At 39.0% G+C, this 27909-nt stretch overlaps 1 protein-coding gene across 1 annotated transcript in view; it reads left to right on the top strand.

The window, feature by feature from the left end:
- LOC127977142 (SH3 and multiple ankyrin repeat domains protein 3) overlaps positions 1 to 27909 on the top strand; it is a 270804-nt gene that overhangs the window by 15950 nt on the left and 226945 nt on the right. The gene's annotated exons all lie outside the window — the stretch shown is intronic.

The raw sequence follows: 27909 nt of genomic DNA, 5'->3' as shown, positions 1-27909 counted from the left end.
TAGATTGTAATCATCTATAAGGTGGTGATCCAATATGTCCCGAGCAGGAACCCAACTCCTCTCCTCCGGACCGTAACCTTCCCAATCCACCAAGTACTGAAAACCGCGTCCCCTCCGTCTAGAGTCCAGAATACGATTAACCAAATAGGTGGTTTCCCCATTAACGAGACGAGGCGGGGGGGGAACCGGAGCAGGCGGATTAAGACGGGAAGAAATCACCGATTTAATTTTGGAGACGTGGAACACGGGATGAATCCTCCTGTACGCCGGAGGAAGGCTAAGACGCACGGTAACCGGATTAATAATCTTGGTAATAGAAAACGGGCCAATAAATTTGAGAGCAAGTTTGTTAGAAACGGACCGCATAGGAATGTTCTGGGTAGAAAGCCACACTCTTTGACCGACGACGTAACGGGGAGGCTTCGACCGGTGGCGATCGGCCTTAGCCTTGGTGCGCGACCTAGCCTGGAGCAGAGCTCTGCGAGCTCTGGTCCAGGTGCGGTGACACCTCTGGACTAATGCGTGTGCGGAGGGGACCGAAACCTCGGATTCCGTACTGACAAAATTAGGTGGTTGGTACCCTAAACTACACTTAAATGGAGACATGCCCGTAGATGACACTGGCAAAGAATTGTGTGCGTACTCCACAACTGAGAGTTGCTGACACCAGGACGAAGGATTATTGGAAACCAAACATCGCAAAACCCTCTCGACATCCTGATTGGCTCGTTCGGTTTGACCATTGCTCTGGGGATGGAACCCGGAAGAAAGACTAACAGTCGCTCCTAACAATTTACAAAACTCTCGCCAAAATTTGGACACAAATTGGGGACCCCTGTCAGAAACCACGTCTGTCGGGAGGCCATGTATGCGGAAGACGTGGTCAATGACAGCTACCGCTGTTTCCTTGGCTGAAGGTAATTTGGGCAAGGGAATAAAATGAGTCGCCTTCGAGAACCGGTCCACTACGGTTAAAATCACCGTATTGCCTTTAGAGGGCGGGAGGGCGGTGATAAAATCTAGCGAAATGTGGGACCAGGGTCTTGAAGGGACAGACAGCGGTAAGAGTAACCCATCTGGAGGTCGATTGGAAGTCTTACCAATAGCGCAAACTGAACAAGCCAAGACGAAATCGTGGACGTCACGAGCCATACCAGGCCACCAAAATCGTTGCTTGACCAGAAATCTAGTTCTACTAACCCCTGGGTGACAAGCAACACTGGAACAATGACCCCACTGGAGAACGTCTGACCGTAACCTCTCCGGCACAAACAATCGGTTCGGTGGGCAACGAGCCGGGGGCGTTACCCCTTCTAAGGCGGTCAACACCTTCGATTCGACCTCCCATCTGAGCGCGGAGATAATGATGGTCCCCGGTAAAATGGGCTCGGGAGTAGCAGTACGATCGGAACGCTCAAAAAGACGGGATAAAGCATCGGGTTTGATGTTTTTGGAACCCGGCCGGTAAGAAAGTGTAAAATCGAAACGACCGAAAAACAATGCCCACCGAGCCTGCCTGGAGTTAAGTCTTTTGGCGGTTCTAATGTATTCGAGATTCTTATGGTCTGTCCATACAATGAAAGGTACACCCGACCCTTCAAGCCAGTGACGCCATTCTTCCAGTGCAAGTTTGACTGCCAACAACTCTCGATTGCCAATGTCATAATTAACTTCTGCAGGAGATAAACGGTGAGAATAATACGCGCACGGATGCACCTTTCCGTCTGAGGATGCGCGTTGGGATAACACTGCTCCTACCCCCACCTCTGACGCGTCGACCTCCACTATGAATTGACGTGAGCGATCAGGGGTGACGAGAATGGGAGCTGAAACAAAGCAGCTTTTCAGTTTGGCAAACGCAGCCTCAGCTGCGTCTGACCACCTGAACGTCAAACTAGGGGAGGTCAAGGCGGTCAGAGGAGCGGCTAGTTGGCTGAAATTGCGAATGAAACGCCGGTAAAAATTGGCGAACCCCAGAAATCTCTGCAGGGCCTTGCGAGACTCAGGGGATGGCCAATTTACCACAGCCTTAACCTTCTCAGGATCCATGCGAACACCCTCAGTCGAAATGATGTGTCCTAGAAAAGAAACAGACTGTGCATGAAAAACGCATTTCTCCGCCTTGACAAACAATCCATTCTCTAGCAACCGCAGAAGCACTCGTCGTACGTGTTGCACGTGTTCCTGGAGAGACGAAGAAAAGATCAATATGTCATCCAGGTAAACATATATGAACAGATCGACCATGTCTCGCAACACGTCATTAACGAGTGCTTGAAAGACTGCCGGCGAGTTGGTTAGCCCGAACGGCATAACGCAGTACTCAAAATGGCCTCTAGGGGTGTTAAAGGCAGTCTTCCACTCATCCCCCTCCCTGATGCGGACCAAATGATAAGCATTACGTAAGTCCAATTTAGTGAAAACGGACGCTCCCTGCAACCTCTCAAAAGCTGAAGACATAAGCGGCAAAGGATAGGTATTCTTTACCGTTATGTTGTTCAGCCCTCGGTAGTCAATGCAAGGTCGCAAGGATCCGTCCTTCTTTCCCACAAAAAAGAACCCCGCCCCCGCTGGAGAAGAGGAAGGGCGGATAAACCCCGTTGCTAGAGAACTGGATATATATTTCTCCATGGCCGCCGTCTCTGGAACAGACAAAGAATATAACTTGCCCTTAGGCGGAGAAGTACCTGGCAATAACTCTATCGCACAGTCATAGGGACGATGAGGAGGAAGAGAATCAGCACGAGACTTACTGAACACCTCCTTCAGGTCGTGGTACTCCGCGGGCACGCTAGCCAAATCCACTGCTTCCCCCTGAAACACAGACTCAGAAACATTAACACCAGCAGACAAAAGACAAGACAAATGACATTCCTCGCTCCAGCTAACCACAGATCCAAGGCGCCAATTGATGCTGGGGTTGTGTTTCTGAAGCCAGGTGTGACCGAGAACGATGGGGGATGAAGGTGAGTCCGTAATGTAGAATGATATCTCCTCTGTATGATTGCCAGAGGTGGTGAGGGAAACAGGTAAGGTGGTCTGAGTGATGACTGGTAGTCTGTGTCCATTGAGAGCAAAGGGTGCAATGGGGTGTTTGAGGGAGGTGAGAGGAATGTTGAGCTTACTAGCGAACTGGAAGTCCATGAAATTACCCTCTGCCCCAGAATCCAACAAGGCGTGATGCTCGAGTGCGTGGGTGGACCACCGTAGACTCACCGGAAGGAGTGTCGATGTAGAAGAGGTCTTTCTGGCAGAGATCCCACCCGATAGTAGCCTCCGTCTTACTATCGGGCTTGGTCTTTTACCGGACAACGCTGGATGTGATGTTCTTGACTGCCGCAGTATAAACATAGTCCCAGGGATCTCCGCCTGATCCTCTCCTCCCGGGAGAGCCGAGCTCGCCCCACCTGCATGGGTTCAAGATCTCCCGGTGGGCTGACCGCAACATCTGAGCGCTGATACTGGGCCTCCGGTCTGTTCGTGAGAACTGCTCTCCCCCTCCGTCTGGTGGCTTGATCGAGTCGATTCTCCACTCTGATGGTTAGGTCAATCAGACTGTTGAGAGAAGTGGGGAGCTCGACGGCGCGGATCTCCTGTTGGATGCGGTCAGCCAACCCATGCAGGAAGTGATCCCACTGCGCCTCCTCGTTCCACTTACACTCCGCCGCCAGGGTGCGGAACTCAATCGAATAGTCAGAAACGGACCTTTCCCCCTGACGTAGGTCCGTGAGAAGCCAAGCCGCTTCCCTCCCGGCGGCGGAGCGGTCGAAGACCCGTCTCATCTCTTCCGAAAGTGCGTGGAACGAGGCACAGCAGCTGTCTTGGTTCTCCCACACCGCCGTCCCCCAGAGGGCAGCCCTTCCCGTAAGTAGAGATAAGACGAATGCCACCTTCATTTCCTCGGTGTAGAACGTGCGGGGCTGCAGGGCGAAGTGCAGAGAACAATGAGACAAAAAAGATCGACAGAACTCTGGCTCACCCGCATATTTCTCCGGGATGGGGAGGCGTGGATCGGGCTGGGAAATCCCCCCGGAGACGATCGGCGGTGTGGGTGGCGTGGGAGGCGCAGCGGGTGACGATTGTTGTTGTTGTTGCGTCTGGAGGACGAGCTCGGACACCTTCGTCACCATTGCTTGGAAGGCTCGACCCATCTCATCTATCGCCTTGTCTTGGCGATCCATACGACCCACAGCTCGTTGCAGAAATTCTTCGAGATGAGATGGGGAGCGATCGCCTGCTGCTTCCATGATGGTCAGATCCTACTGTAACGACAGACAAAAGAGGAGGAAGCAATTGCAGGCAATCAGATGTTGTTTATTGATAAGGAATGTCCAGAGTGTTGGCAATGGCAAGGAAGGTCTACGGTGGCGTGCGAAGAGCGGGATGGTGAAGTCAGCGGTGCAGGTGAAGGTGGTCAATGGTTAGAACCAGGAACAGACCGGAACACTGACACGCGGACGACAACACGAATCCAACCAGCACATAAACACGGAAGACGGTAATCCAGTTTGTACGTGGAGGCATAAGAGAGGATCTGACAACAGAGAGAGAGCGAGGTGAGTATAAGTAGCAGAGGTATGATGACGATCAGCTGGAGCGAGACAATCAACACCCAGGTGATGACAATCAACTAAACGAACACATGGAGACAACGTAAGTACAAAAACAATAACAAAACATGACACGGAGGAAACACTGGATTTCCTACCGTGACACAATGCAAATTGCAAGTGAATGAAACAAGTTTTTGCTTTGTGGTAAACAAGCTGTAAAGGACGATCTCATTCAGAAGGTTTTCTCCTGAGTTTTCTGCCCTCCCTGATGTCTCTCGTCTCCCTCTCTATACCCCAAAACAAACCTCTTCATCTCCCATATTAGGGCAGGTAATTGAAACCGGAGAGGCTCGTCATCTCACCTGGTTAATGTTCATTCAAACTAGAGCACATCCTCTGCTTCCCATTAGCCTTCCTCTCTCTTCTTACCCGGCTCATTTATTCACACCATCCAGCTCTTTACTTAGCATGTCACTTTCCAGCCTATTCCAATGAAAGCTGCCAGGAGCTTTAGCTAAGGCTGTTCATTCAGTCTTTCTTTTGGCTGCTCTTTTTTGCTTTCAGAAAGTCGTGAGAGGGCAATAACCTAGCTTACGCCTGAAACGAATCATGATCGAGCTGCATTCCTCAACCCAGCCTTGCCTCGGTCCCATCTCTTTATCTCTCATGAACAAAAGGTGGCTAAATGAGCGCTAACTGTTGTTTACACTGCGCTAACTTTGTCCTCACCCTACTGTGTTGTTGTTAAATAAACTTCACCCTTGTGAGCACCAGCCAGAGCTAGCGTACCCTTCAGTGCTACTTTGTCAGCGCCGCAGTTCTGTTCTGCTTAATAAGAGGGTGCTTGGGTGCACGGTTAGCTAATGCAGTGTGTACGGCTAGCTAATTAATTTGATAGGCTAGTCACGCTCTGGCATGTCCAGAGGGATTGGATGGATTGTAGGGGATCAGTGACACAGATTAAAAGAGAGTAGCAACGAATGTGTTTCTCAGATGGGTACAGACAACCCTGCACCACTGTGTACTTTCATTAAGCTAATGCTGCTGAGTTTCAATGTGATAGCGGCTATTAGCAGCCAAGCTATTTCCCATCTCACTAAAACTACTTGTCCCTCATTACCCTTTTCTAAAGCTAATTAACAGTTGTTTAGGATAGGGCTTTCTATATTGCAGTAACTTTGATCTTTTATATGATTTCAGGCTTTGTCACTCATGTACAGCTAAGCCAAACTAGCAACTGATTTTAGCTCCAAGCTGGTACAAGCTCATTTAAGTGGTTTAACATATGGGGTTTATCCTGGTTTGAGGATTTTTTCCATGTTGATGGGGACCTGTTTGAATTAAACATTTTACAAATATAATGTGAATTAATTAGCCAGCTTACAGTAACTAGTCTGCATAAGTTTTTTTTTCTTCTCTGAAAGTGCATAGTGTGTAATAGTTAAGCATGTTACAGTTATTATACCTTAACAAACTTGGTTATTTAAGACATTTAATAATCCGTCCATCCATTGTATTGTTCGTTCTAACATTCTATCTATCATTCGTCTGTTCCTTTCTATCTGTCGTTTGCTCATTCGCTATTCTTTTATCTATGTTGTTCATTCTATTTATCATTCATTCATTCTGTTGTTCGTTTCTGTTTATCATTCTGCCTATCATTCGTTCCTTCTGTCTGTCATACATTCTAGAAAATGTACATTCTATCTATCATTCCATCTCTCCTTTCGTTGTGTTTGTCGTTCGTTGTGTCTGTCTATTGTTAATTCGCTTTTTTGTTCCATAGGTTTTTCCATTTTTCTATTGATCTTTTTTTTTTTTTGAGATATAAAACCTTCTCTTAAGGATGTTTAGATATCTTGACTGGAAAACAAGCAAAATACTGATTAATAAAATGATTTTGTTTGAAATGACTCATTGTTTACTTGTTTCCTCATGAGAGGCCAGATGATCTAAACATTCAATACACAGTCCTGTCCCAGTTCAGATGAGGAGAACATTTAGTTTATTCCAAATCCAGAAGGATCCAACCAGAGCAAAAAACATCCAAATAAAATGAAGAACAGAATGTGAGTGATCCTTTGGTGAAAGCAAGCCCAGGTTTCATCTTATCTAGATCTTGTTGGGCCATCCTGCTGTGAGCCTGGTGGCGTCGTGAACAAACCAGAACAGGAAATCTGATCAGCTGGAGTAATGAGCTCCGAGCTGCTGCTTCTCCTCTTTGCATCTTTTATAGACCTCCACAAGCCTGCTCAACGCCACCTAAATTCTTAATGACGGCTCAGACTCGGCTATATACACTCTCGTTTTCGCCCTCGCTCCCGCCACGTCGCGGCTTCCTCAGATTGTTTGCTTTTACCTGACGGCGGGAAACGATTTGTCTCTTTGCTGATAAGGAGAATGACCTGTTTTGGATGTAGCTAAAAGCAAAGTGTCATAGTAATGAGAGGATAGTGCTTCGGCTCTCGAGGCAAACATAAAAGACAAGACACAAAAAAGGGAGGAAGCTCTTGGCAGCGTCTGGGAAATACTTGATATGAGGTTGCCATGGCAACCTGCTAACACATTGAAATAGTCGTTTATTAACGCTAATGGCAATACCGCAAGCGTGCGGTGATGAGTTGAGTCAAAACATCTGTGCATTTTATGTTAACATGTAATTATGCTAAAACGGTAATAATTTAATAAGGGAAACGCTGCACAATTGCCACTTTTTTATCTTTTCACATCTTCATAATCAACGAACGGTACTTTTTATAATTGAGAAGTAATTTTCTTTGTGTGTGCACCGTTTTGCCTTTCAAATGTAAGACAAGAGTTTAATTCTTTATTAAAAGGCGCTGGGCTCTCTGGACGGTTCTGATGAAACACTGTCAAAATGAAGAAAAATAATCCTTGAAATCTTTAAGAGATGTTCCTGCTTGGCCACTTGTTTTCCTCTCTTCTAATCTCCTTCCTTATTAAAGTCTATATATCTGTCCGTCTTACATGTATGTATATTTATTTATTTATATGAATGAACGTGTGTGTGTGTGCGTTTGTATACACATAAAAAAAAAAAAATAGGGTAAGACTTGATTTTACTCATATGGATATGATTGGATTGTGAAAAATGGTTGTTACAGACCAAAAGTAATATACCAGACTCAGTGTGATTTTGCTTAAGGTGCTGTGTTGCAAACATGTTTGCAGATGTCTATGAAACAAGCTAAATTCAATTTATCCAATAGAATTTTGACACTGGTTGCCAGATAATGGAAAACAGGGCGTATACGCTATATATAGCAGCCGTGGAAGCCAGTAAACAAACTGATTCAGAGATCGCACATTCTATCCAATCTGTCTCTGCATCCATCTAAAAAGCTCTATGATCTGAGGCTTATAAAAATGCATAGAAATCAATTCATCAACTGTAAGGCTGGTCACCTTCCATCGTCAGTTGTGCTTGTTTCTGTTGCGTGTCCTGAATCTGGCAACACACATGAACGTCAAGTCTGAGGATGAACGAGTGAGAATCAACTCTTTAATTTGGACTGCAGTATCTTTCACCCCTTAGTGTCAGTATTAAATACTGCACCTTTAAACAGCTGTTTATCTATTACTTAACATAGTATGTATGGTTTAAGGACCGACAGTTAAACAAGGAAAATAGTTTCAGCAGCAAAACTTTGATTATTAACATTACAAACACATGTTTTTGTTGGAATAACATGCACCACTGAATCATCTACAGTAACACCAGGAGTTGGGTATTGAAAAAGTAAATAAAACCATTTTAAACCACTTTGACGAAGGCATTTATCACCTGTGTTTATTCAGAATGAGAAACGGACGGAGAAAATCAAAGGTGGGAAAAACAACCTTTTAAATAGCTAATGTGAAATCCTGTAATGAAGTAAATATGCTACTCTTTCATCCGTAACTTTGCAACCTTGAACTGTTCTTTGTTCTTATTGAAATTAGTGGGGTGTGAGGAAAACAGGACATTAAGTTAGTTAGCATTTTTACACAAATACTGCATTAACATTGATGTTCATCAAGCGTAAAAAATTACAAATTTATGCATGATTTTAGGCTAAAAGTGTTCTAACCAAATAGGCAGCAATCAAGAGCACCTTGTGAGTGTGGTTTGTAATTCTCTTGTTTAAACACTCCACTCCATCCATCAATCTTTCTATGTATTGTTTTGTCCATCCATCCATCCATGTATTGTTCTGTTTATCCATCCATTCATTAATCTTTCTTTGTGTTTTTCTATCATTCTTTCAATCAATCCATCCATCCATCAATCCATCAATCCATCCATCCATTTGACTTTCTATGGTTTGTTCCATCCCTCCATCCATCTTGCATGGCGTAAATGCTTAGTTTTGAATCAAACAAAAAGCAAAGTATAATGACAAGTCCAATGCTAAGTTATTGCAATGAAATGTTGTTGAATGCCTGCCTTTTACTCATCTCAACCCAGACTACATCAGTGAAAAGCATCCGTTATTCATATATGCGTTAATCGACTCGAAAGGGTTAACTCAGAATGGCCATATGTATTCCTGTGTATCTGAGAGTGCATGTTGTTATGTGTAGAGTCTGTGCACAATCTCACAATCTCCCCCTTAGAGATCTGTTTTTTTTCTTCTTTTTATTCCTTTTTTTTCTCTTCTCTTTACTCTGTGTTTGGTTCTTCCTCTGTTTCCATGGTAACATATCAAACTATCAGAACCTCCTGTCTCCACCCAACCCAGTCTCCCGCCCGATTTGGTTGTAGGTCAGAGATAAAGGGAAGTAGAGAGAGAGCAAGTAGTCTTAAAGGTGAGTGGAGTTTAAGGGCTCTTTTATGGCTAAGCTCTCTCTCTTTCTCTCTCTTTACTACTTACACATACACTTGGATCTCTATGGTGAAGAGAGCAGCAGGCCTGTCTGCTGTTTGCTTGGGTTCTGTAATGGTGAGTAACACATGAAACTGCCCTATTTATCCTTAATGCTTAAAGTAAAACAAGTCTTCCTACTTTTTTATCATCCATATTGTATCAGTTCTGCACTGCATCACTTTGATGTCTCCAGTGCGTTTGTACGCTTGAATTACTCCGAATTTTTGTTCAGTTTAATTGTTTTTGTTATGTCCACTTTCTTTCTCACACTCTCTCTAACTCTGTAACTCATTGGTCTGCAAGTACCAAAACCTACTGAGCTGCATATCTAGACAGCATTGCAATACTAATTGTGATGTGCTCAGTGAAAATAACAGCGTAGGTTTGTTTAATTAAAAAGTTATTCCAGTTTCATGTGGATGTAAAATGCACTGTAGTAAAAAAAATTCTGCAGTGAAATGATCTGTTATCCTTATGTGTGTGTGTGTGTGTGTGTGTGTAAGTATATATATATATATATATAATAAAAACATTTTGAACAGTTAAAATCACTGAAGTTACTCACTCAATATAAATAATAAATAAAAATAGCTGAATCTAAAACAGCAACTGAAATAAAAAAATAATTTAATATTTAACTAATTATTTAAAAATAAAACAATAAAACTAGTAATAATGACAAAAGCACATAACAAAATTGGACTAAAATTTAAATAAAAAAATAATATTTAGTTTAGATTAAATATATATGAAAATTATAGTTATATTAAAATATAGATATATATTAAATATAAAATACAAATATTCAAAAATTATAAGTTTAACTATAAAGTTATATAAATAATACTAAAATATCACTGATGTATAGTAAACATTTACATTTAGTCATTTAGCAGACGATTTTATCCAAAGCATCTTACAAATGAGGACAATAGAACCAATCAAAACTATCAAAAGAGGATATACTATACACACACACACACACACACACACACACACACAAACACAAAGAAAAGCAAGTATATAGAATAGAAAAAAAAATAGAGAGCTACTGTAGTGTTAGCATTTTTTAAACAAAAATAGAAATGGCTCAAGTTAAAAATCATTACCCTACGAATCATTACCCTAATTTTTTTTAATTGGGTGAATTATTTTTTTGTCAGTGTAGATAAAATAGAATAGAAAGTTCTAGAGTTACATGGTCAAATTAAGATGGAACCGATGCGTTTTTGGTTGTTTCTTGAAGATGGCTAAGGTCGCAGCTGCTCAGATTGAGTTGGGCAGGTCATTCCACCAGGAGGGAACAGTTAATAAAAAAGTCAGTGAAAGAGATTTTGTGCCTCTTGAGATGGCACAATAATGCGTTATTCACTTGGGCAAACATTAATATCTTGAATTTTATGTGAGCAGCTACTGGTAGCCAGTGCAAATGGATGAACACAGGTGTGAGGTGTGTTCTTGTCGGCTCATTAAAGATTAATCTTTCAGCGGCATTTTGGATTAATTGTAGAGGTCTAATAGAAGTGGCTGGAAGATCTGCCAAGAGAGCATTGCAATAGTCCGGCCTGGATAGAAGAAGAGCTTGAACAAGGAGTTGTGTTGCATGTTTAAAAGAAAGGACTTGATCTTCCTAATGTTGTATAAAGCAAGTCTGCTGGACCAGGCAGTTTTAGCAGTGTGGTCTGAGAAATTCAGCTTGTCATTAATCACAACTCCAAGGTTTCTAGCTGTTTTTGAAGGGGTTATGGTTGATGAGCCTAACTGGATGGTGAAATTTTTTAAAAAAAGTGATGGATTTGTTGAAACCACAAGCAGTTCTGTCTTGGCCAGGTTTAGTTAAAGGTGATGGTCTGTCATCCAACAAGAAATGTCTGTTAGACAAGCTGAGATGGGAGCAGCTATTGTCGGATCATCAGAATGAAATGAAAGGTAGAATTGAGTGTCATCAGCATAGCAGTGATATGAAAAGCCATGTTTCTGAATGACAGAACCTAGTGATGCCATGTAGACAGAGAAGAGAAGTGGTTCAAGAACTGAGCCCTGAGGCACCCCAGTAGCTAGATGTTGTGACTTGGACACTTCACCTCTCCAAGATAACTTGAAGGACCTATCTGAGAGGTAAAACTCAAACCACTGGTGTGCGGTTCCTGAGATGCCATCTTCTTAATAGGGTTGACAGCAGAATCTGGTGGTTCACCGTATCAAAAGCAGCGGACAGATCCAGCAAGATATGAATAGAAAATTTGGAAGCTGCTCTTGCCAGTCTTTGGCCTTCAACAACTGAGAGCAAGGCAGTCTTGGACAAATGTCCACTTCTAAAGCCAGATTTTTAAACAAACTCATCTATCAAACAAGTCCTTATTTGTTCAGTCCACTCTCCAGTGCACTTCTTAGAAGTTGTAGCTGTCTATGAAAAGTGTTCTAAGTAAGACACATTAGGATTCCGATACTGCCTTCTGTCTACATAGGGAGTAACCTTCTATGTTTTGAGCAAATTTCTCTCTTTCTCTGGCTGTGTTTGTAGTAAGTAAGATTAAACGTGGACATCATAGGTCAGACTGACACTTCGCAGCAAATGAACTGAAGCTTTCCTAGTAATCAGCTCATAACTGACTTCCAAGACAAACACATAAACCTACAGACTGGCCTTAGTCTTACTGCGACAATCAGATTGATACATGGAAACACAATCAGGCCACTAATGGAAATGGATAATGAAGTGCTTTCAATCAGCCTCATGCAGAGTGTATTCATGAGCATAACAATTTTAATACCTTTATTTCATTAGTGTGATACTCCTTGATATTTTGCCCTAATTATATTGTGTCATTTATATGCATTGTACTTTTCAAATAACATCTAGCAGGAGGTCATGAATTGGGCATGTAGATGGTTTTTGTTGAGGCAATCCAAAGCAAGAGGTGCTTTATATATAACCCTTGAGCAATAGCTTTCTTATGCCCTAAGAACCTACTTGACCTTCTCTCTAAATTGGTTGGTTAAACAATCAGTCAGTGATACAGTCAGATTGTCTTTCATTCTGTCAGTAATCCAGGTAATCATCATTAAGTTTCATCTCTTGTTAGACATAATGTATGTGACAAACATGTTTCTTTTGATATTTTACTTATGCTCAATTGACAGCATTTATGGAATAATGTTGAATACCACAGTAAAAAACTTACACTGTTTTCTAATATCTTTTTCCTTTTTTAAAGGGGGGGTGAAATGCTCGTTTTCACTCAATCTCCTGTTAATCTTGAGTACCTATAGAGTAGTACTGCACCCTTCATAACTCCAAAAAGTCTTTATTTTTATTATATTTATAAGAGAAAGATAGTCTGTACCGATTTTTCCCGGAAAAACACGAGCGCCTAGAGGCGTGACGTGTGGGCGGAGCTAAAGAATCACGAGCGCCAGTAGGCTTTTGCGTTTGGAAGCTGTGACACAGACCCAGAGGCTGAAATTTAACAAGAGCAGAATCAGCAAATGCGTCTCTATGTGGTATGTACTGGAACTGTATATATTTGCTTAGCGGTTTTGGAAAATGACTAAGTTCCACTTTATGTCGTCTTTTTTTTTTTTTTTTTTTTTAAGCTGTACATGTGGAAAGTGCAGTTTGATGACAACATCGCATGTTGTTTGCTTGATGTGCTTACGCGCCGATAGCTAAGTTCACAACACAGAGATATTTGAAGCAGTTTTACTCACCGCATGCGGTTCCAACACACGATCGTGACCCTTTTTAGTTGGGACAGCATTATCCTTAAGAAATAAACGATGTTCAAATCCGTCGTCAAACTGGGCCTTGTAAACAAGCATCTTCGAAATGCAGGGAACAAACACAAACACTTGCACAACTCCGTTGATGCTCTGTAAAAATAAACTCCATCCACTGGTCCCTTAATGCTGTTTCTCTTTTGGTAATCTGTGCAGGGTTGTCTTGCCCTGGCAACCAAAAACACACTTCTTTTGTGACTTTTCGCGACGCTCTCACTCTGATCAGTGAATCGCTCTGATCAGTGAAATGTTTGTGCTCAGCCTCGCTATACGGGAGTGCGCGCTCTTCCGACAGAAGTGCCTTAGGACCCAAATAAGGAAATTCCGCTCCATCTAACGTCACACAGAGCCATACTCGAAAAAAACTTTCCGAAACTTGTGACAAACCGGAAGAGGTTTTTTTGGAACAAAAATACTCCTTCAAACGTACAACTTAATTTTTGAAACTTTGTCAATGTTTAGCATGGGAATCCAACTCTTTAACAGTGTAAAAAACTCAGTATGCATGAAATAGCATTTCACCCCCCCTTTAAGCAAAAATGTATGTTATACTGGAAGTGAATGAGGGCAATTTTGGTGGATTTGAAAGCTTAAATGTGAAACTGAAAACCTTTTAACTTCTCTGTTAAAACTGTGGTGTTATTTGGGCTATAAAGCTGTTAAAATCACTTTTACAGATGTTTTAGTGGTTTAAAGTTTACAGTGTTCTATTGCCATGGCAAATTGTAAACTTGGACATGACCTTAAACAGAACAGTTTACTAAGCATTTTTGGTTTTTCACATTTAAAATAATATCCATATCATTTATGTCTTGTGCACTTTGAAATCTTTGCAGTTGTAGCTCATCTGGGTTCTTTTTGTCTACTATTTCATGAATACTGTGAATTATTTTTTGACCTACTACATAGTATGGATGTATTCAGATGCAGCCATTGTTTATAAATTACAGCAGCACATAATGCAAGATAAAAAATTTTCAATGTGCATATCAAATATTGATGATTTCTGACTGTTCGTGATTTTATATGAGCACAGACAAATATTACACTCAGATGACTCGCAGTAACAATAGATTCAGCTCATGTGTGCTTGATGCATCATTTTGCTGCTCATTTGCATGAAGTTTAACTTTTTTCAGACATGCCATATCGCGTTGTCACTGAAATCACACTCTCATTGAAAATGAATGACTTCTGCTTGGTTTGTTGCTGCAAGTTGCTGTCACTGTGAGCAGGGCTTTAAATGTGCCAGATGGTTAACCAGATGGGTAAAAGTCTTGCAAACATGACTCAGAAAAGTAAAGTAGTTCTGTGAAAAGAGTCTAGCATTATTTGTTTGCAGATGCCACATGGTTTAACATTGTATTACGTAATGCAATGATATTCAGACTTTTTAAAAACAAGTGAGACCATTCTAAAATGTTGGACTATTTGCCTCCATAACCTGACTTCTTTCAGACTAGTGGAAACCAAGAAAACATTTGAAAGAAACATATGTTTATTATTATTATCATTATTATTACACTTTATCTATTTGCATCTGTAAAATCCAACTACGATACATGAGTTCTTTTTTTTAATCTCAGTCAGAAATCTCCTTTTCAGTAGAACTTTATACACCAAACTTTATAGTAATCTCCAATTGTACCCTTCTCACATGGAGTGTATTGACTTAAGTGTCCATTTGGGCCAACAAGTCTCAGATTTTTGGTGCTATAAAGTGTGTAAGCGTTTTACTATTTGATAATACTAAATGAGCATGAAACTTTGATCACATTCAGGTTGTAGTCCTTTACCTGGACTGATATGTTCATTCTTTGAATAATATATTTGCAGGTGTTCTCAGAACTGATGAGTCAGCAAAATTTGCTCTCTTTCTATTGGTGTACCACACACATAAACGTCAAATGAATTCTCATGTGGTGTCACACTGCTGCAATACTGTCTCGTCTCACTAAAGCAAATGTGCAAATTATTAGATCACATTAATCATCATAAATGATAAATCTGACCTCATTCAAAATGTCCTTGCAGACCAAAATCTCAAGATCTGCTGCCATAATGTGCTCAAAAATGAACACAAGACAAAGTCATTGGTCAGGATGTGTGACTTCACACTCAGTGATGGTGAACGGTAGATAGTGTGATGATTCTGAAGTGTAAATTAATAAATTAAGTTGGTATTCAAAAAACAAAATAATAGTTGTTTATCTGTTGTATTTTTATATTGTTCACTCTCACAAAAAAACATACTAAAGCCTTTTCAAAAGTTGCTAGAGTTTGGGTACTAATATTTTAAAGTACTAATATGTACCTTCGGGGTTAGTACGATACAGAGATGTACCTTTCAGCTTTTGTACATCACTGTACTGGTCCAATGACATCTTTGTACTTCTTTGTGAGTGTTTGAGAAGAATAGTAAGACTAAATGAGCTATTTAACTGATGAATAAAAATAGAGCATGACATAAATATGTACACCCAGTAAGTCAAAATGACAGTTAAAAATTATTTGAAGTGTAATCTCTGCTAGTGACTAGATATATTGGCGTTTTCTGCAAATATATCAGTCTTCACGGTTACTGAGTGCAATGTCTTTTAGAATAGTTAATTTTTTTCTCCTCTTTTGTACTGTAGACCAATTTTTGAAGATCTCTCTCTCGCTCTCTCTCTTTCTTTTTCATTGGAGAATAATGTATTAGTCTTTTGTTAATTCATCTTTTTTTTGTTCTTTCACATTGAATGCGAAGGATCAAAATGAGAACAAAATGACGGTGGCCATATTTCTTTCCGTTGACGTCAGTTTATTCACATGCCAACTGATTAGCCTGAATAATATGCACACATAGTCATTTATAGTGAGAAAATGGTTGAGCGTGATTGAGATGGGTTGATTTGTGCACAGCATGTGATGCTAGAATGAGAGGAAAGAGAGAACTGTGTTTGAAATAATACTGGGCTGCTTTCGGTGGGTAGTCAGCCTTGGGTTGTGAGCTCTAGGTGGTCTCGCTATAACTGAAATAGCTTCAGCTGTGACTAATAAGACTGATAGAGTCTTTGCCACACTGAACTCGTCTATTTCACATTGTGCAATGAAAAAAAGCACAAATAAATGAAATTAACATCGAAATGAGACTGCGTTATGTTGCAATAGGTGGCTCATTTACTTTTTATTTTTAATTTTTTCTATTTGAACGAGGAGGAAAAAAAATCCTTATTTATGATTTCATGCAGTGGGAGTGAGGGTAAGCTGTGCCAATTTTATTTAATTGATCTATAGGCAAGTACATGAGATATAGGTGAAAACATATGAACGTAAATGAGAAGAAACTTTACAATTACTGTATGTGTAATATTAAGAATATTTGTAATAATTTCCCCCACCCATGCATTAGCCTACATTTTATGAATTTATATATTTTTCGATTTTATATATATATATATATATATATATATATATATATATAAATGTAGTTATTATACTTAATACAATTACAACTTTATTTAAATAAATAAATGTATTTATTTAATGATCAGTATATTAACGTATAAATTACTGTATATGTAATAATATTTGTGTTTCCTGGAATTGGATTAAAAGCTTTACATTACTAAGTTGAGTTTTGTGTGTGTACGTGCATGTGTGTGTGTGTGTGTGTATTAGGGGTGCTCCGATCACGATCGGCCGATCATTAATGCGCATCTCGTCAGTAAAGCCGGTTTTCTAATCAGCGGTTAATTCCCTCAGCTGCGTGATTTCAAAAAATAATCACGCATTAGAAAACCGGCTTTACTGACGAGATGCGCATAACGATCGGCCGATCTTGATCGGAGCACCCCTAGTGTGTATGTGTGTGTGTGTGTTGAAAAAAAAAACTGAACTAGCCAGGGAAATATATTCAACTGCATTAAAGTATTTTGAATATTTAATACTGATAATTAAGTATAAAAGTTTCATAAATTAAAAAATAAAATACTGTTTGTGTAATATTAATAATATTTGTAAACATTGCTGCAGTTGGAGTCAAAGGAAAAAAGCCAGCAAAATATTCAGCTACACTCATATATTTTGAATATTTCAAATTAATATCAAAGTATGAAAGTGTATTAAATTATAAAATAATTATTTTGTGTAATAAGAATAATATTTGTAATAATTGCTGTGTTTGTCATAGTAAGCTTCGACTGCAATTTATATATATATATATATATATATATATATATATATATATATATTTTTTTTTTTTTTTAATATAATGCATTTCAGTATTATACTTAATAAAATAGTTTAAATGATCATTTATTTATTTAATCATCATTTAGCTTCTCAACTGACACGTCTAACTCTAACCAGTGTAAAAAAAACATCTCAGAAGCCTAGAGCTTTAACTGTCTGACAATAAATGATATAGTCAATCAAAATCAGTCTCTCCATTGGAGTTTTCTGACTGGGAAACTGTATGAAACTTCTAGGAGACAGCGTACACTGAGGAGCATGTGTTCAGATGCTCTGGCTCAATCATACGTCTGCTGTGTGGGTCGATAACTATAGAGACTTCTGCTGGGACGAATCTCAGAGGATGAGGTTCACTCTGATTACAGAACTGTGCTCATTCTTACTGACTGTGTGTAAAAGTTTGCAGGTTGCACTTTAAAACTGAATCCGATTCAACACCTTGAGTCTACGACCTTGGAGGATTCTGCAGTTAAACCCAGGATTGTCCTGAGATTATGGGACGATCTGAGGACCTTGCTCTGTGTTACTCTATAAAGGATGTACCAAATACTCCCCGTGCAGAAGGAAATATCAGTGCTTTATGATTCCTGATCCTCAGATAATACCTGCGGACCATTGTTCACATGTTCACCTCCACATCGCAGCTTCAACACCTGATGGGTCGTATTTAAAGAAACAGTCAACCTATGTTGCTGCTTGTCTTTAAATGTAAAGCTAGTAAGGTGATTGGCAGTAATAGATTGATTATTTGACATTGTTGAGTTCAAGAAGTCCAAATTTGGCTGGTTACTACTGTAACGTTTACCATCATGGCTTCAGAAAGCATCATTTTACGTGAACTACTTTTGGGAGGCTCTGCAGTAACCAAGATGAATGGCTACTGATGGATTTCTCCAGGTATTGTAGACTTTGGTTGGGATCCAGGATTACAGTCATTATAAACTGGTCTTTTATGACACTAATGTCCCAAAGTCATCAGCTGCTGTATGATTTATTATCAAAAGCTTGACACTAGTCACTAGTACAGTCTGTACTGAAAAAGATCCTTCATCTCTGCTCAAACTCTGAATTTGAGGTGCTTTGGCTCACAGATCAGTGCTCGTGAAATCCTCTCTGGATCGTACACGCTGCACTGAGCTCTGCTTTTTCTTTTCTTTTCTTTTCTTTTCTTTTCGTGTTCAGTGCATGAGTTTGGCCTTAGAACCACACAGAGATTCCAAGTTCTTATATTTTTGTCTTATTTTAAAGATTAAAATTTTTTCATCAGTTAAGTTTTTTTTGTTTGTTTTTGTTTTGTCAAGCAGTTTACTGTGGCCTGTAACACGAAGCGAGATGAACAAACTAAGAGTTGCAAAGTAAAGGCCCTGATATACAAACTAAATCGAAGAACGAACTGATATGACGTCATTTTGAACAAAATTTGGCCGTTTTGGCAGTTCGAAACAACTAATCAAGGCAAACTTTCAGGGGGAGTTCGTTTTGGCTACTAAACACCATTTCCATTGGTCCGTGGCGGTTACGCAATCAGTGGGTGTGTTCAGATTTTTTGGTTCATTTCCGTTGTCTGACAATAACTTCTCCTAAATACACTGGAGTGTCGATTAGCTGAGCTGGGACAAATATATCCACACCTGTCGATCGCTCACAGAGACTTTAAAAATTCAGAGAAAGCATTTCATTTCTAGGAAGAAATTGCAACGAAGCTTGGTGTTGACGACCCGTCGTTATGGAAAAAGTGACGTAGAAACTCTCAAACACTCAAAACCAACCCATCTTCTTAAGCCCCAAAACTCATAGTTTGTTCAAACTAAACATGAACTTATTTGGATAAAAACTGAAACTAGCCTTGTACTACAGGCCACTGGTTGACGGAGCAAGCAGAAATATTAAATAAATACAATTCTTACTGTTGAACCTTGGTTTATGTCAGTTTAACACAAACAATGCTGTTTAATGAGATTATTTCAGCAGCGAATAGAAGAAATTGCAGAAGAACATACACAGGTGTTGCAGATGTGATGGGAATGCACGTCACATAGAGAAAGCAGAGAAAACATGAAGAAAATTGCTCGTACCTTCAGAAATGATGCTGCCTAAACCAGTAATGGCTCCGTGGTAGATCTGATTATTTCAGAAAGCTCACAATCTACTGATCTTTTCCATCATCATCTCTCTCTTGTCCTCCTCTTCCTCCCTCACTGCACTATTCTGCTGTCTCTTCATTTTGCAGAAACAAGTGAGGACACCTAAACTCCTCTGTAATGTTATTTTCTGTGCGCTAGGCTCAGTTCTGCTGAAGACGATATAATCAGGACAGAATTGTTGCATTAGACAACTGCAGAACGCCCTTCAGGACCGTCATTTGCACCTTAATGTGTTGAGCAGTCAGATCGAAGCTCAATTTCACCACTAACAGCAAACTAAGCTTCTCTCTCAAGGATGTCAGTTTAGAGTCAAGTTCTTCATGAAATAACACGACATATCATATCAGTATTAAGGATTTATTTGATGCAGTGTTGCACATCAGTTCACTAGATTTAAGGGTAGTTGAATCCTGATTTTGACTCTGGTGGTCTGAATCAGTGGTTGGAATGATACTTGGTGTATCGGTATCAAACAGGTGAAATCCTCTTCATGAGAAGTTTTCAGTTTTCATTTTGAAGTGAACACAACTGCACCTCCTTAAAATAGAGGTAATGCGCATCAAACATCTGTATTCTGTAATACGTGTTGCATTGCTTCTACTACAGGTCTTTGTGCTTTGTTAAATATGGAGCTGTTTTATTCAAGATGACTTAGTAGATGATTTTCAAGATTACTCAAGATGAAATACTAAAGATGAACATCCATTTTTTGGTTGCACTTTATTTTACAGTACGTGTACGTACATGTACTTATAGTGTACTTACAGTGTATTTATCTAAGAAAGTTCTGGTAACACAAGGTAACTACATGGGGTAGGGTTAGGTTTAGGGGTAGGTTCAGGGTTAGTACCTAGTTATTACATAGTTATTGTAATTACTATAATAAGTACATAGTATGTACATGAGGAATAGGACTGTAAAATAAAGTGCTACCAATTTATTTTTTGGAACATAGTCTCTACAGTCACTTTTGATCAATTTATTGTGTCCTTGCTGAATAAAAGTATTATTACTTTAAAAACAAGTGACTGACTCCAAACCTTTAGTGTATCTAAAACAATCACTTAGCTTACACTTGCCTTGTTAGAAGGCTTTCTTGAAATCGATCAGGATGATTGTCCGCTACAGTAGAATCGGGTGAAGGTCAAGTAGAATTGCTCAGGTTTAATCACAGCTCCAGGATCAGGCTAAGAAGTAATATAAAGCTGCTGGGTTGAGCCTGGTAAAAACAAGCAATGAAATATCACTATTGTGTGCTCTGTATACATTTCTATAGCTTTCTAACTCGTCTGCCCATTGAACGCAGGCCCTGTCAGCGTGTCTCATGTTAGTGTCTCGTCTTGACGGCTCCCTGTGAAGGAAAGCGTAGAGAAGAAACTTTCATTTCCTCCACAATACTTTCACATCACAGATGACATGCAGGATGAAAAAGTATTTGTGCAAGTGTGTAGATTTGTGTGTTTGATAATGCACTAGACGGTTAAAGTTCTTTCATTCCAACATCTCTGACTTCACTTTCCCACAAACAGACTGGAATATTATGAAAGGATAAAGTGCCGTCCTCTACTCGACTCATTATTTCCATCTTTACTCATCTCTCTTGTGTTTCTTTGCCATTTTCTTGCTCTGTCTGGTGTCCAGTCACTCATTTTTTGTATCATATTCTCTGTGCGCTTCTCTGTCTGTCTTGGAGTTTTTTACAAGCCCCTCTTGTTTTTTCTACAATTACTCAAACTTTCGTTCATTGTCTTTTTCTTTGTATATAGAGATAAAGGTCAAATGACATGGGATCTGGTGGGTTTAATAGCCCGGGGTCAGTTATCTAATTGTACTGCTGATTGCGTCTTAACATTGTGTGGCCGGTGACAGTAAAGAGGTCAGAGAGCAACTATTTTCACATTTAAAGGAATATGCAAAAATTCATTTATTTATTATGAGGTCTGAGAGCATTTTATCTAATTTAATGAAGTATTCAAAATCATCGTTGTTGCTGTTGTTGTTATTATTATAAAAAATATATTCAAGATTACTATATGACTTGATGTTTAAGGTTTTCATCTCGGAATGGATGGATAGTTTTGATTTGAATGCAATGCCATTTGAATTATTTTTTTGTTTTGTTTTGTTTTGTTTTGTTTTGTTTTGTTTTGTTTTGTTTTTTATTTTGATTTTGATTTTGTTTTGTTTCGTTTTGAAAAGTCGTGATATAGTTCTTCATGACCCCTCTAGAGGAACAAGTGATATGTTAAGCTGAGAAACACTATAACTCTGTCAAAAAGAGAAGAGCACGTTTTCTGTTTTCTCCCTCTTGCATTTCACAAATCCTAACAGGAAATACCAACAGTGATTATCTGTGAACATGCCCTTGTGAATCAGCCAGTCTGTGAAGTGGGCGGCCATGGAAAGGATCTAAAGAGTAATGAAATGATCTGACCCTATGTTTAACCACCATACCTTTGAAAGCTGTTTGTACAGGCTACTATAGTCAGTGTAATATCCTGTTAAGTCAAGATAACTCTCCGTGATGTGAGTGTCTGATTTCCTTGTTTATTCCCTCTAGCGAATGAGGTGGAACTTATAAACCCTCTATGGTGTGATGCTGGCATATGCCAATGTGTTTTTCCAGGCATACAAAAGAAAAATTAAAAATTGCATTGCAAAATGGTATTGTAATGAAATGCTGTTTTTAACTCGCATCTGATTTTCCTCTCTACCCCTGTTGCATCTGTCGGTCTATACGTGTGTATAGATTGGGAACAGGATATCAGTCAAGGCAAGTACTGTCCATTGGCAAATGTAGACAAAGCTGCTTTTGCACCTGTTTACATTGACGGAGAGCCTCAACAGTGGCTAGTGGACTGTGGAAAGTGCCTGACAGCTGTGTAGATCACAGTGTGACAGTGAGTTTCTGATGTGCTCTTTGGAGGGAAAGACAGACACACAGAAGTTGTGTGTGAGAGAAAGACTGATGGGACAGTGTGGAGAAGGGGCTTCTTTTGGCTGTGAATTATTTAGCTTGATGCAGTCACTGCACTCTGGTTGAGTTTTGCACGGCCCGTCTGTTAAACACCAAGACATATTGTGATTCTCTTCTCTCTTTCTAAGCTGTTAAACACAAGATAGATGGCTGGCATGGACTCCACATGGGGAAACAGTTTTTACTGATCATTTGAATTATGATTTGAACGCAGTGCTGCTGGCTCTAGGTCAAAGCTATTTGAGGATAGCCTAACCTATCTGAGCTCCGGTAATTACCCAGAACGGCCCATAGCTGCATTACAGGCACAGCAATGTCTAGAAACAGCCAGCAATGACTTGCTATGGAAAATATTGAGTTTGTGCCAAAGCTAACCCTTCAGCTGTGCTTTCACCCACATCTTCACACTTAATATGAAATAAAAATGGAATCTATTTAATTTAAAAAGAATTTTGGTCTTATTCTTAGCAATTTCTTGTTGCACATTTTTTTTTCATAATTTTATTTTATTTATCCGCACAGAAGCAATTAATATTGATCATTTGAATTATGATTCGAATGCATATTGATTATTGTTATTATGATTATTAATTATAAGTCTGTCTCTTTTCATTAAAAATCTATTGAACTCTCACTGCATAATATGGGTTTTGATTTTGACTCTAAAGTGTTGAAAAACATCTTAAAGCCACTACATCTGTAGCCACGCTGCTAGTAGATGCTAATTAATTAGTCTAATTTGGCTCACCCTTTATCAACCCTGACCCCTGATCTTTTGCCTGACACACAGGAGATCAGTTTTAAGGCGAGGAAGTACCTGGGCTATCCCGTAGTCTCCTGCTATTTATAGTGTGCATCATGCTAGAGGAACAGATGGTAAGCGTGATCCTATTAGCACCATTAATGTAATGCTCAGGGAACGTGAGCACACTGTGCTTCTCACCTGTACTGTAGTCTCAAGTTGCACATGGACACATGCTGATGTCAAGCTTTTTTAGTGCACTTATTTTGAGTCCAGCAGCAGGTATGTGACAATATTCTCACCCTTGCATTTGCTTTTTCTGAACACAGACACACACACACACACACACACACACACACACAGTCAGACACAACACAGTCATTTGTTGTTTGTGCGTTTAGGCATGCACGTGTGCATTCGCGTGCATGCAGGTGTTTATTAAATTTAATTGAACTTTGTTGGTGTTAAGTGGAGTGTCTTTAACGCATGACTAATAAAGAAGGAAGCCAATTAAAAACACCCAGTTTCAGCGGCATAATCTTTTTTTGAATGTATTGTGCTTCCTGTGTGCATCTTTGAAACCATGTGAAACAGAAGCATCATTTAAGAATTTATGATCAGTGTTATTTTAGTATTACTTATATGGCATTTATACAATGCAAGAAAAAAATTAGTAGAAAAACATATTGTATCATTCACTTTATGTTCAACCCTAAAACACAACCAGATTAAATGCATAATTCATAATACTAGTAAAATACTCGTGGAAAATCAATATAGAAAATGTATTATTTATACAAATTTTGATTTAGCTTTAATTATAATTGCAGTTTCAGTGTTTTAGTAATTTTGCAATGCGCTTTTTTAATATTATTTCTTTCTAAATGTATTTATTTATTAAATAAAGTATTATTTAATTATTAAATTGTATTAACTAGCAATGTATTTATTTTTATTTTTAAGGTACTAAAACAAAAATGAAATAAAATGTTATTTTATTTTATTTTATTTTAGCATTCCACAGGAATCTTTGTAATGACATGATATTGAAGAAATTATGGCTGAACTAGAAGTTGATTCATTTTGTGTCATGTGTCTCTATGAAAGACTTTGTGTTCATTAGTGACTCGCATCAAGCAGGAATTCAAACACTTGCTATCCTTCCGTCAAGTATTAGTGATTATTAATTAATAAATGGATTCTTCTGCGGCGTCTAAATTGGTTGCCAAGGGAGAGTTTTCATGTCAGCAGCGTTAAACTGAGAGAAAGGGCGTTAAATGAGCCAAGACAGCGCTCAGTGGTGGAGCGGGGCTGCGTCACACCAGCCTTGACAGTCCTTTCTAACAAGCCGTCACCATAGAAATGCCATTGGACACGTCAGGCAAACATGACCTACTTCACAACCTTTGACTCTCGCTGATGGAGGCCACAGGAGGGTGATGCTTATTGGTCAGGAAGCTATCAATCACAGAAGAGCCTGGAGACCCAGGAGGAAGTGCACTTCATAATGGATTTTTTTGTGTATTCAGTGCGTAGCCATTTATCATGACATAACAATCCTAGATGTAACATTATTTAGACAAAACAAAAAACCCATAATGCACACAATTATTGAGCAGCTTGCTAGATTTGGAACCAAGTTATTATGTCTCTCATAGTTTTTATTTGATATACCTGTTGGTACAATTTGCATAATCATCTCTGTTTTATTGTTCCTCTTCTGTTCCTTTTGGGGACTGGTTATGCCAGGAGAAAATGGCTTTGTCCTGCCTGTTCAATTGTGTGAATTAATGCTAATAAATGGAATAGAAATGAATTGATTCGGTTCCCCCTCTGAAGCGGAGAATGGTCTTTCTGCTGTTTTAGACGTTAATGAATGCATGACTCCGTAAGCACATTAGGACTGAGCGATGTGACCATTCTGTGCCTCTCTCTCTGTGCGGCAGGATGGAGTGGTCGTCTCGGGATACCCTACAATTCACAGAAATCCAGCAGTTCAGAGAGATGTTCCATATGCAGAATATATTCAGCTCGTCCCTTGAGCAGCTGGTCGGTCTAGCTGTTCATAAACACACACGTTCTCAGTCTTTTCATTATCAAAATCATTATCAGTGGAATTACTTCCATCCATCTCAACATGACTGTATGGCATTTAAATTAAATAACCGAACCAAAGTTGGCCTCCATAATAGGAAAACGAGAGATAGAGAGAGAAACAGGGAGTGCGAGAGGAAAATGGAAATGTCTGTCATTTTGTCTGTATGTATGCATACTTAAATTTTAGGCACAGTTTTGTAGCCAAAATTGAACTAAACTTAACAAAGCCTCCTTTTGGGGACATTCTTAAAATTATATATATAAAAAACTATATTGTATTATAAATGTTATAAATGTATATATATATATATATATATATATATATATATATATATATATATATATATATATATAGTTAAATACATAATGAAATAATTAAATATATAAATGAATGCATAAATGCTGAAAAAAAAAATATATATATTCATTCAATCATTCATTTATGTGTTTAATTATGTATTTATTTATTTATTTATTTATTCGTTCATTTATTTATTTATTCATTTATATCCACGCTCCACATTTAATTTTCAGGGTTAATGTTGTGGGCACGTCACTCAGCATGCAGTGTCACCGTTCAAACTTGATTTCTTTAGTCTTTCTAATTTAGGCGCCTTTTTCTTGTTTTTCGTATCATGAGCGATGGCTAAGGGTGCTACAGTAAAAGATCTGATGTTGACTCTGGCAGATGAAGTTATCAATCAAAACGTTGACAACGACATCATTTTAATACAAGTAGATGTTGTTGGAGATGTTGACTGAAATCAATGCGTAAGCAGTGCTTTGGCAGAGCAGAAGCAGCACGCACACTTATTATGCTTTCATACTGGCAGCTTTTGGCGCGCGCAGCTGAACTGCAGCTTGTGAACTGCAAATACAGATGAGTATTGTCAATTCTGTCTATTTTCCAGCGTTCTCCGAACCCTGTGTGCCATGTGCACTGATGTATTATATGGCCAGCATACTCTGTTGTGATGTGACGTGTGCCCCTCTGTCCCACACACATATGTACAGTGAACATGCCACATACAGGTAGTTTACATGATAAAAACGAATCTTAAAGTTAACAAATGCCTCTAGTTTAATTTAAACAGTCCTTTGACGTTTGGACAAAAACTGTAAAAGTGATGTGTTTTCATGCATTTTATTTTTGCATATGGTGATTGTGAAACATAAATGTATTTATTACTCGAAAATGTGTTATTTTACTGGTTGATCAGGTCAGTTTTGCCGCGCCACCTCTGCCTGCGGTGTGAATACTCTGAGGGCGACGAAAAAAATATGCACATTTACTGTACATATCTGAATAACCACCCCCCAAAAAACTAAATCTCTTATATTCACCAAGGCTGCATTTATTTGAAAATACAGAACAAAACATTAATATTGTGAAATATTATGACAATATAAAGGTTATATTTAATATGTTTATATTTACTGTAATTATATTGTAATATAATTTTAATGTGTATTTTATTCCTGTGATGGCAAAATTTTCATATAGATATAGATATATATAGATATATGCATATAGAGATCTACTGTATTTAGAGAGAGAAAAAGAGAGTAAAGGCATTTAAGTAATTTAACATGTAATAGACTTAATAGCAGCCTTCTCTTTACTATCACTCTATGATATGCTGAAGAAAAGCATGAAGATGGAGTGCTAGAAGAAATCAGATATTTTTCCCTGACTTTCCGAAGGTTTAATGTGTTAAAAGCCTCATCTGAGCGAACGGTCCTCAGGGAGGGTGCAGTTAATAGTGCACAGGTGCAAACTCATGATTTGTGCCAGTACTGAGTCTATAACTGGCCTTCTCTCCGAGTGAGGTTTGGACCTGTGCACGGCAAAAGATGATTTTAATGCTGTGCTCTGTAACACTGAGTGTTGTGAATGTGTCACGAGCAGACTTCTGTATAGCCATTACAAGCCCTGGGGAGTGATTTCAACTGTCATTACCTATTGACCATTTTTAAGGGATAGTTCATCCAAAAATTACAATTATGTCATCATTTACTAACCCTCAAGTTGTTCCAAACCTGTATGAGTTTCTTTCTTCAGATGAACACAAAAGAAGATATTTCAAAATGTCAAATGTTGGAGCCTTTTGGGAAAAAAATACTATGGAAATCAGTGGCTACCAGCAACTGTTTGGTTACCTCCAAAATATCTGAATAAATGTTTGGAACAACTTGAGAGAGAAAATGATGGCAGTCTTCCATTAAAAGGATTGTTCACCCAAACCAGAGATTTTTTTGTAATTTAAATGTAAACATTACTCCTGGGAGAGTTTATATTGAGATCTCAGACTTTTGAATGCAGACTTTTGTGTATCATGTCAAAACAAAGCAAATTTAAGGTATAGTTTGCCCCAAAATTTAAATTCTGTTATCATTTACTAACCCTTGAGTTGTTCCAAACATGTACCGTATTTTCCGGACTATAAGTCTCACTTTTTTTCATAATTTGGCTGGTCCTGCGACTTATAGTCAGGTGCGACTTATTTATCAA

This window comes from Carassius gibelio, chromosome B18, assembly GCF_023724105.1.
Source record: "Carassius gibelio isolate Cgi1373 ecotype wild population from Czech Republic chromosome B18, carGib1.2-hapl.c, whole genome shotgun sequence".
Lineage (NCBI taxonomy): Eukaryota > Metazoa > Chordata > Actinopteri > Cypriniformes > Cyprinidae > Carassius > Carassius gibelio.
The sequence above is the reverse complement of the archived record's forward strand: the minus strand, read 5'-3'. Positions and strand labels throughout refer to the sequence as shown.